The 11,079-nt window shown below is 50.0% G+C and overlaps 1 long non-coding RNA gene across 1 annotated transcript; it reads left to right on the top strand.

The window, feature by feature from the left end:
* Positions 1-6: 6 nt before the first annotated feature.
* On the top strand, positions 7-6,145 carry LOC106726737. Its single transcript, XR_001362831.1, has 2 exons — positions 7-430; positions 5,609-6,145. It is a non-coding gene; the product is annotated as an uncharacterized LOC106726737 (long non-coding RNA).
* The last annotated feature ends 4,934 nt before the right edge of the window (positions 6,146-11,079 follow it).

The raw sequence follows: 11,079 nt of genomic DNA, 5'->3' as shown, positions 1-11,079 counted from the left end.
CGCGTGGAACAGAGGGGGCGCTCCTGGCACAGTGAGCCCGCCGGGCCGCTTGCTGCCGCCCGCGGAGTCTCAAAAGGCGGCCCAGAGCCCTGGACTCGCTGCTGGAGTTTCTCTTAGCCGCTCTGGGGCGGGAGCGAGGACGGGTTGGACCCTAGAACGTGCGGGGCCACGGTGGACAAGGGCGCCTCCACGCAATCCCCACTCCCAAGAGTCAGGTCCTCGGGCCGGACCCGATATTCCGGCTGCTCATCTTCCTCTGGGGCGCCCTGCTCATGCCACCTGCTGGGCTACCCAGCCTTTCTCCCGGGCCAGACCTCGGCTAAGTGGTGGAGCCATTAGTGGGCAGAAACCAGAACAGAGCGCCGAGCGATCCCCAAAGCCTCTTTCTGCAGCGCGGTTGCGAGACGGGAAGCGAGCGTGCACCGAGCAGGTAAAATAAGGAAATGAAAAAGTAACTTTAAAAAAATCCTTTTAAGAAAAATAATAAAAAGGACCAAGAAGAGCTACGGTCTCCAGGTGAGAGAGAGGGTGGTGCCTCCGTCCAGTTGGGATCCTCAAGGACTTTGGGGCTCGGAACTGTCCCTCGGCTTGCTGAGGCCGGTCGGTGTAGGCGGCCGCGGGGTTCCAGCCTACATGGGGAGCGCAGTACCTCCAGCCCCTCTGCCTGCGCGCCTTCTCCCCTGCCTTCTTGGAATCCGAGATCCCACCCCTCTCCTTCCCGCGCGCCTCCCGTGTTTCTTGGGGTCCGCACCTCCATCAGTCCTCCCGGAGCTCGTCCTGCGCGCCCCTCCCTGAGCTCCCCAGGCTTTGAGACTCGCGATTTGGTGTAAGGTCGGTCCAGAGAAGAAATAGCTCTCGCCCCGGGGGAGCCCAGGCTAGACGGATTAAAGAAACTCAATTTAGGGGCCGCTGGAACCAGCACCCCCGGATGTAAAGGGAGGGTCCTCGGTATTGTCTCGCTGTCTGGCCACTTGGGTCAGTTTTTGTTTGTGAGCAGATACAGAAGGGCACCGTGACAGCGCAGCCCCAGATGAAAGTCTCAGTGCATCCTCGGGCGAGCCCTAGGCGAGTGAGTGCCCAGAGGATGCAGGGGAGTGGGGTAGGTTTCCCTGCAGAAGGGTAAGGACAGGCGTGGACGTGGCCAGGTGGACGCAGAGGCCGGAGGTCTATCCTGACCGCGATTTGGAGCGTCCGCTCAGGATTGTAGGGAGCAGCCGCGGGCGAGCTTTGCGCGGTAACCGCTTGGCGTGGCTCGGGGAACCAGTCATAGCACCGGCTACGCCCGCCAGGAACCCCAACCCGCCCCGCTCCCAGGTGCTCCGGGCCTGGACAAGGCAGGTAGGGGCCGGGGAAATAAAAACAAACAAACACAAAACGCACCGTGCAGCTCCACCGGCGCCTCGCTGCCCGCTCTAGCAACCCGATGAACACTTTAAAAAACAAAGGCAGGAGGAAAGCAACCTATTAGGTGCTTTTATCTGGCGCACAGCCTGGAGGTCGGCCAGAAGGCGGCTGTTTAGTTCACCCAGACTGTGCTTGGGGAGTTTGGGCGAGGGCCCCGGGCGCGCCGGTGGCCGGGAGCCCTTCCCGCCCAGTCCCGCAGCATCCAGTGGTCCTCCCGAAACCCGCCAGAGGAGGGGCAGCGAGAGAAGGGTGTTCGGCACGGATGGCGCCCTTGCGGACACGGGCGGAGCGGAGCGGTGCCTGCTCCACGACTCGTGGAAGGGGGAGGACGGAGGATGGCTGGAACAGAAAGGGCCACGGGGACCTGAGACACGGGGAATCCGGCCCTCGCCAGGCACATGGGAGTTGCCAGGGTGGTCTCTCCAAATTCCGAAACCTACTTACTGTGGTGCATTGCCGGCTCGGCCACCCCACCCTTCACAAGCCGCAAGATAGCCTTCGCGTCGCTTCATTTCTTTATTAAACGTGGTATCTGCGCTTCTAGAGAACACAGTACAGTTGCCCTTGGTGAAAACGTTTTTCGCGCGCTGTCCTGCCGCCGATTCCCGCGGGCCTGGGAGGACCGCTGAGCCGGTTCTCGGAGCCCCCGGCGCAGGCTCCCATCAGCCGCACATTTCCTCGCGGAGCCCGGGAGGCTCTGACTCACTGGAGCAGCTTTGCTCGCTGAGCTGAACTTCTGCCCGCGGGTGTTTGATTTCCGCGCTTTGATTTTTTTTCTACTCAGCACCACAGTTTTTCAAAATCACTGGGAATCTTAGGCACCGCTGCCAGCGGGAGACCTTGGGTTGCACCAGCCGTGGGCGTTTCCCCGAAGCTGGAGAGGTGGCATGGGTGGTCGGGTAACAGGGAGAGGGCGCAGCACTGCGTGCACCCCCTTTCAGACAGCCCGGGGAGTCTCGCCAGCCTTGCCGGGACTGGGCTCCGTGGCCGGACTCTGCTCCAGCTCAGAGAGTCAGAGAAGCAGTGTGGGTGGCAAATGCAAGTGAACCACCATCCTGCCCCTGCACCCGCTACAACCTGGCTCTGGGTGTGGGCCCCCTAGAGCGCGCCCTTTCCTGGGCCTGGGGCTGCTGCAGCGCAGGGTAGAAGGCCCAGGTGGCCCGGGGGTTGGCGATTCCAGCGATTGCGGTGCAGATAGGTGTGCGGAATGGTAAAGGCAGAGATCACCCTCAAGGCATCATCCTTCACGGGGTCACACAAGTCCAGCAACTGCAAAACAGGACACAAAGGATCAGGTCAGATGCCGGCCCCCTCACAGAGGCTGGACGCCCACCCCCAGCAGCCGGATTTCCTGGGAACAGGAGGGTAAATACCTTCGATTCTGAATAACCCTCACAAGCCTTTTTCATCTTAGGAATTCTTAACTCGGTGACACCTAGTCTGGCAGAAGCCCACTTATTCCTTAAAAGGGTGGGGGTGGACTCCAAATCAGCTGGGAGCTCCAGACCAGAGACTGAGAATTTATCCCCACCCCCACCCCCTCTGCCCACTCCTACAGCCTCCTCCTCCCTCGGGTCCCCTCCATAGTGCCTGGAGTGCCACCCTCTGGTGCTCACAGGCAAGTGAACTGGTAGAACTTAAGAGCCATTGAACTTCAGAGGCCAGCTGGGTTCTCCCCAGCAGCACGTCCCTCCCCGGCCCCCACCTCCACCTCCCGTGTCTCCCCCTACGTCCACGCCCACCCCTAGGGTGGCAGCAGGCCACAGCTCCTAAAATGCCAAGCAGTGGTTGACTGCTTTGGGGGGGGGGGGGCATTGGCAACTGTGCGTCTTCCCCTGGCAGCTGCTGGAAATCCACCTCCTGCAGTCAGCGCCAAGGAACCCTCCAAGGCCTCCCCACCTTCCCGTGTCTTCTACAACCACTAGAAGGCAGGATAAGACATCCCAGCAGAAGGGAGGGGGAGATGCAGTCCAGTGATTTTGGAGACGCTGCAGTGGGTGTATTTTATTTCATTTTCCAGGGTTTAGATGCCAGTGCATTTTTATCACACCCCCCCCCTTCTCCCCCTGCCAAAGCTACCAAAAATAATAGATTGCTTTTCTAACAGTAAACAATGGCTTCCCTTTCCATTAACCAGCTACACACTATTCTCTCTTTTTCCCGTTTTCAGTCAGCTGTAAATTTCTTTCACCAAATTACAGTTCACCCCAGGTTTTCATGGTTTACTTTTATGGTTTTAAACACATCACCTAACCAGCCACACCTTTGCCCTCTTGGGAGTGGTCATCCCTGGAGCGACACTGAGGCTGTTGGACCACAGTTCCTTGGCAGCAGTCCCAAACGAAATTCCAAGTGTTCAGAGAAGGGGAGTGGGCGGTCCAAAACTGGGGTGAGGGTGGCATGGGGGAAGAGCATGAATTTTCATAGTCCCACAATACAGTACCTCCTCCTTTCAAATGTGCTCTATTACATCAGTAATTTCTAATGAAAACCTTCATTCTTTATGCACTGTGGTTAAGCACCATCAAATCAGTACTGAAAAGACTTTGATCATATTTGCAAGAGGCACCGTGATGAACTTTCGCTGACCAAGATTTCAAAGTTTGTAATTAATACTCTTGACAAATCCCTGAGTAATCTGTCAGCTCTCAAAGTCTTTAACCACAAAGTTCAAAACCATGAGATGGGTAGTCCCTATACCTCCTACATATTGTGATACCAGTATTCAAGGTCATTTTTCCTTTGGGTTTGCATTAGAAAACTCAACCAATTTTTTTTTTCATATACTGAACAACGGGGAAAATTCAATAATAAAATAGACTAAGTTTAAAAAGAAGGAATTGATGGCTGGTGCAGAAGAGGTTGCCTCACTCGCACTTGTTCAGAGAGTCACCCCTCCAATGACACTGAAGAGGAAGCTATGTGATGGGAAAGACCAGAGGTTGACTCTCAGACTCTTTAGGGTCTAGATCAGTGGTTCTCAACCTTCCTAATGCCGCGACCCTTTAATACAGTTCCTCATGTTGTGGTGATACCCAACCATAAAATTATTTTTGTTGCTACTTCATAACTGTAATTTTGCTACTGTTATGAATCGGAATGTAAATAACGGATATGCAGGATGTATTTTCAGGGGTCGCGACCCACAGGTTGAGAACCGCTGGTCTAGATGGAAGGATCAGGCATTGTTCCTGTTATAATGCGTTTCACAGTGATCCCAGGTATTCTCCCACCTCTGCCTGTGAGGAGGATCATCATCATCCTTTCACTTACGGAGTATGCACTGGGATGCTCGCCTGCATTAGGGACCATGCAGGGCTTCGTGGTGCTCCCTGTGGGACTTTTTACAAATATGATCTTAATAAAAAATAAACTTAGGTAATGTAGCGTGGATTATTATACAGTTACAGCATATTTTATTACCAGGGAGCCCTTTAGGACTAACCAAAGTACTATGAAAGTTTAGTTTTCTTACCAAACATACTCTTCCATGTAAGTATAAAAATGGTGCATGTTGCAGGCCCCCCACCCCATCCTGCCAGTATGTGACCCAGTTACGCTGGGCAGAGCACCCCAAGCCCACCATCTCTATACAGAAAATTATGGTGAATAGCTTTTGAAGAAGCATCAATGTAGAGATGGCTTTTCAAAGTAAAAGGACATGAACAAGTTGTAAGTTCTTGCAGAACGTTTTTAAAAGGACAGACCCAAAGCGGAGGCGGTATTGCTCTAAAAACAGTGAGAACCTAAGAGCCACTGGAACTTCCCAGTAAATGGAATTCGAGAATATCTGCTTTGAAGAGAGCGGAAACACTCGTCCCACACAGGGCAGCGTGTGGGTATGTTCCTGTGTGGATTTTCGGGAGGAGATTTAGAACATCATTTTGGCTTCCCACCCACACCAAGTTGCAGTAGGTGATTTCTTTTCCTTCTCCTTTTGGCTCTCCCTGCATTTTCCTTGTTCTGCCAGGGAGAGTAGGATGGCCCCGGATGGGCAAGGACTGAGCTTTGCAGCCTCCTAAGCAAACCCCTATTTTCCCGTGGTGCTTAAGGTGAGGTGCCCACTGCACTTGCAGCAACACCCAGCTATTCTTAAGACTCTGACTACAAGGTTTTCCTTCCTCTTTCCATGACCCCACCTCTGTTCATGTAAAGTCCCTTACCCCAACTTGAAACGTCCCTCAACCACCTCTTTCTTGCCCAGGCACTGAGATAGTCTCTCCATCCCTTGCACCAGCTGCCTGGGACTTGCCTTGACCAATGCAGAGAAAGTGACGTGGTGTGAATTCCTGTGGTTGGGCCTTCAGCAGTCTTGCAACAGTCACCTTGCTCTCCTAGAACCCTGAGGCCACTGGCTGGGCAGAAGACCGGTCAGCCTTTGGGAAGATGAAAGGCCATGTGGAGGAGGACCGAGGGGCCTCGCCAACAGCCAGGCCTACTGCCAGTATGTGCAGGAAGTCACCATCTTGGACCCCCTAGTTCTATTGAACTAACATGCCCACAGCCATAGTGTTAACTGCGGAACCTGGTCCTGCCCTGTTTCTAACGAGACCTGGAACCAACGTTTCAACCTTGGATACACCACTCACAAGCAACACTTGTGAACACCACTCACAGGTAACACTTGTAAACCCTTATCTGCTACCTCTTGAACCCCTGCCCTGAGTCCTGGAACAGGAGCGACATCTGAGCCTTGTCTCCTGTCTCAGCTCCCAAATAAAGCTCCTTTTTTCTCTCCAAAGCTGGTGTTATGCTTGTATGTGCATCGGCAGTGGAGCCTTGTTCGGTGGTAACAGAGTGATCTGACCTAAGACTAGAACCGCCCCGTTGCCTATCCACGGAACTCCAAGAAATGAACAACTGTCACTTTATGCCACTGAGCTTTAGGCTGGATCTACACAGCAATCAGTCTCTGAACCCGATACCTTCCTTAAAATTCAAATTGGCACTCAGTGGACAAATTGGCATTCATTCAGTAGGACCATCATCAGCTGCATTTCTGCCACTTAATTATGTGAGGACAATTGTATGATTACACAACTAGCAGTTGATAGTGGAGTGTAGCTGACTGACAGGCTTGACTGTGGGAGAGCATTTCAGTCCTGAGAGAAGTAGTTTATAAAGCCAATGAATGTCGGGATGGTGGATGCCTGGGAGAGAATTTCAATAGTGGACTGGAAGACCCCCTGAAGGCCACCCCTCACCCCACTTCCCTAATCCCCAGGGCTTGCCTTACAACCATCTCTGTGAGAGGCTTTAACCTCCAACAAAAGCGCTGAGTAAAAACAAAATGTCAAGGATGGGAAAGAAGGCAGAAAATAATTTGCCACCAGGGATTAAGTCTTATAAACGCTTGGGTCCTCCTGCGCCATGAGTGGAGAGGAACGGACAGGGCCTGCTCAGGCCCAACCAGAGTCAGCTGGTGTGATGGAGAGGACTGACCTCTCTCTGTCCCCTTACTTCACTGGAGCTGCAGCGGTTCCCTACTCCCAGAGATTTCTTTAGCAAGGGTGGCCCAAAGGGGTTCATCTGTAGAATGTGGGTAAGAAGTCTGGGAGGGTGGAGTGAATTATGTGAAGGCCACTCTGTCAGCTGCCAAAGGAAGCAAAACAAAGGGTTTTCAACTCATGTTCCCTAAAAGACCATTATCAAGGCTTTGAAGGTTTCCAAGAAACTCATAAGCAGTAAGTTCTGATGTGAATCTGTCCATTAACACAAAAACTGGGAGGCTGAGTGTGACAGGATGTGGAATCCAGCACATACATGGATGTGTGGCTTCCCACTTCTATCCAGTTGGATATGCTCTGGTGCAAAGGTACTTGTCATTTAAACGGCTTTGAAGAGTGTCCTCCTTAGAGAAGGTACATCAGCACATATGCCCTCGTCAACTGAGTTGGAGGACTCCACTTGTGATGTGGTGGCAGCCTGAATATGACAAGCTGGGAATAAGTACCAATATTTCTCATTTGATGATCTGCCCCCATTTATGTGCCTGAAACAAACATATTGATTGTGTGTGAGATTACCACCTTCTCCAGGTGGTGGTTGAAAGTATTAAAGAAAAGGACTACCAGCCTACGTCCCTCAGGTTAACATGTCATCAAGAAAAAGGTTGATCTACCTTTGTTGAGTGTCTTTATCATCCATGGAAAAGGCACCCATGGTTTCTCTGCTCTGTTTTTATAGCAGAACCTGGTGTGAGACTCCTCTCCACGCTCCTCCGTAGCCGCTTACTCAGATCTTCACCAGGCTCTTTAGAATCTTGCCTCACCAGATTACCTTCCTCCAGTCTTGTTTCCATCAGCTCATTCTTCCCCAAAGCCCAGAATCTCTTCCATTTGCTTCTCGTGTCAAAGCAAAATCATTGACTTGAACTTGGTCCTTCCATAGCGCTTGATTGACTGAGTGTCCGTCACTGGTTCCTCGTCCACCACTCACACACAAGCTGCACTTTCCACCGGGACCAAGGACATGCATCTTACCGTCAGGTGACACTCTTCGTATCTCACCGCGTCGCCACATTTGCCATTCTTTCTCATTTGACTCATCCTAACTGAATTAGGTCTCTCTCAAGCTCTCGGTGTCTGATTAGATTTACTGCCTCCCTAAAGCCAACCTAAAATCGTCAGTGTTCCCTAGAGAATATGGACAGGTCGTGAACTTTGCTGAGCCCACTTCCTTCATCTGTAGAAAGGAGGTATTCTCTCTCTCATAGGATTTTGTAAGAATTAAATTAAACAATAAATATGTAATGATATATTTGTTCTATGATAATTATAACAATAAAGCATTTAGCACTACTGACCTTGTCCCAGAGTAGATACTAGCTAGACATTAATTCCATTTGCTTTCCTATCACCTTTGTTTTTCCTGAACTCCTAGTTCTTATCTATATATCTATATATGACTATTTTATATTAATGTAAATGTATATATATACATATGCATATAGTATTTCACCTCAGTTTATTGAAGAATATATATATATATATATATATATATATACACATACATGCATATTTGAAGATTTCCATTAGGCTTTTTTATAGTTTCAATGTCTTTGCTGAGACTTTCTATTTTTGTCCCAAGTGTGTTCATATTTGCTCACTGAAGCGTTTCTATGATGGCTGCTTTAAAGTCACTAATTCTCACATTACTGTCACGCCTTCCTCATTCTTGGTGTGAGGACTGCTTGTCACCTCTCAGGCTCCTGCCCTTCCTCCAAGGGACAGCAATGGCAGAGTGCCTGCCCCTGTACCTGAGACCCCTTGGCTTTGGCTGCCGGGAGGACACAGCCATCACCTTCATCCATGGTCCCAGGATGGCCTCCCATATCTACGCTGTCCTTGGGGAAAGGACCACCTGCCTGACCACAGGGTGCTGGACCCACTGTACAATGTTGCTTTTAAAGAGAGATTTTGGCGCACAGCTTTCAGGAGGTCAGGACTGGTTAAAATAAAAGAATAATGCCTGTCCTTACATTTCTATTTTTTAAAAATATTTTTATTGTTGATTTCAGAGAGGAAGGGAGAGGGAGAGAGAGAAACATCAATTATGACCCACACTGGGGATCAAGTTCACAACCCAAGCATGTGCCTTGACCTGGAATGGAACCATGACCTCCTGGTTCATAGGTTGATGCTCAACCACTGAGCCACACCAGCCTGGAGGTGTTCCAGAGGCAGCACGCTCTCCCGGGGAGGGAAGGCTCTCCCGGGCAGGGAAGGCACTGGCCCTGCAGAGCCCCCTCAGGAGGTAGGTGAATGCTCCTGTATGGCCTGCTCCTCCAGGCTACACCCAAGTCACCAAACAATGTCCCTCCCTTCCAAAGAGCAGTGTGCCGACTGTCAAACTGTGACCAAGGACAACCACCAGGATCAAGCAGTTACGTGCAGCTGCTACCTCTTCTCCTGAAGCCTGAACTTCCAAACTCACCGAGCGCATGGAGGCTGCCTTGTCTTCTCTCCATCACACCCGTCGCCTCTCCTGACGAACTGACCACACACACTCTTTCACATGGGTGAGTGGTAGGCCTGTAACAGCTAGTGTGCCACCTGAGCGCAAATGCCTGGCTAGTGGTCGACATTAAGAACACACGGGAAGCACTCCCATGAGGTACGGTCACACTCCATGTGCTGTCAGTCTACTCTCTCCTTTACCCATCACCACCGGAGAGGGAGCTCTGCTCCTGGTTTTACTGACACCCAGGGCCAGGCCGTAGCCTGCTGGTACCAAGAACACATCCATTCGGATGGCTCCTGCAGTCAGGTTTCATTAACCCGCAATGAAATCCATGGTTCTGTTAACCAAGACTCCAGTTTAATATGTTCTCTTAATTGGTCTGTTTATCAGCTGATAGAAATATTTACCATAATCTGAAATGTTAGAATGAAGACATTTTCTTCTTTACCAAACAACAACAAAACCACCTTCATGGCCCGGCCGGTGTGGCTCAGTGGTTGAGCACAACCTATGAACTAGGAGGTCACGGTTTGATTCCCTGTCAGGGTACATGCTCAGATTGTGGGCTCAGTCCTCTATAGGGGGCGTGCAGGAGGCCGCCGATCAATGATTCTATCTCTCCCTCTCTCTTCCTCTCTCTGAAATCAATAAAAACACATGTTTTTTAAGAAGCCACCTTTATGTAGCCCAACTAGAGAGTTTATTTGAAGAGAAACAAATTTACCTCCAAAATGTTCTTCCTGGCCAGTTTGGTTCAGTGACTAGAGTGTCAGCCTGTGGACTGAAGGGTTCTGGGTTCAATCCCCAGTCAAGGGCATGTAACTCGGTTGCAACTTCCCCAGCCCCAGTAGGGGTGTGTGTGAGAGGCAACCAATCGCTGTGTCTCTCTCTAACCCCTCGCCCGCTTCCATCCCTTCCACTCTCTGTAGAAATCAATGGAAAAAACATCCTTGGTTTAGAATTTTTTAAAAAAAGTCCTTCCCATTGTAGAGGTTTTCAAAGAAAAAGCACACAATTCTGTCATCCGCTAAGTTTTACTAAAAATGCCCACTTCAAGTAAAGGAGTGGGACCTTGAACCCTGCTGATGTGACTTCCAAGACATGAAACCTTCCTTCTCTCTAAAATGTGAGTATTTATAAATATTAGTATTACTGTGTGCTCTTCGGTTAGTAATAAAAATAATTTCTTTAAAAGCCTGGCATTTTCCATTACAAAATATGCTTAATCGCCATTGCCTAAGACAAGAATGCTGACACAGGCATCCACGCTAACCACTTAATAAGAACTTCTGACATTTATTCAACTGCTACTGATTCATAAGAGGAAAAGTTTAAAAAGAAGACGAGAGCACATAGCCTTCCCTTTAGAATACAGGAAACCATATGAAGGTATTGGCAATGGAATTAAAGTAACCACAAGGCCGCCCTTGGTAGCATTTTCTACAGACAAAGACATTTACATGAAACGAGAAAGAATATGAAATTAGGTGGTTGTAACAAAGCTTCACTATTAGCTTCACACCCTTTCATATAAAAGAATACAGCATTTTCATCAACCCATAGTTCAGCCTTGTCAGTATAGCCTCAAAGAAATGCGAACATACCCAACAAGGGGTAATTTTTAGTCAAAAACTTTTTTTCAAGAAGCAAAAGCTCTAGAAACAGCCCGCACTAAATACACAATAGGAGTACAATGTTATTATGGAGAAATTC

Source organism: Myotis brandtii, unplaced genomic scaffold, assembly GCF_000412655.1.
Source record: "Myotis brandtii unplaced genomic scaffold, ASM41265v1 scaffold1085, whole genome shotgun sequence".
Classification (NCBI taxonomy): Eukaryota; Metazoa; Chordata; class Mammalia; order Chiroptera; family Vespertilionidae; genus Myotis; species Myotis brandtii.
This window is presented reverse-complemented; position numbering and strand designations above follow the sequence as displayed.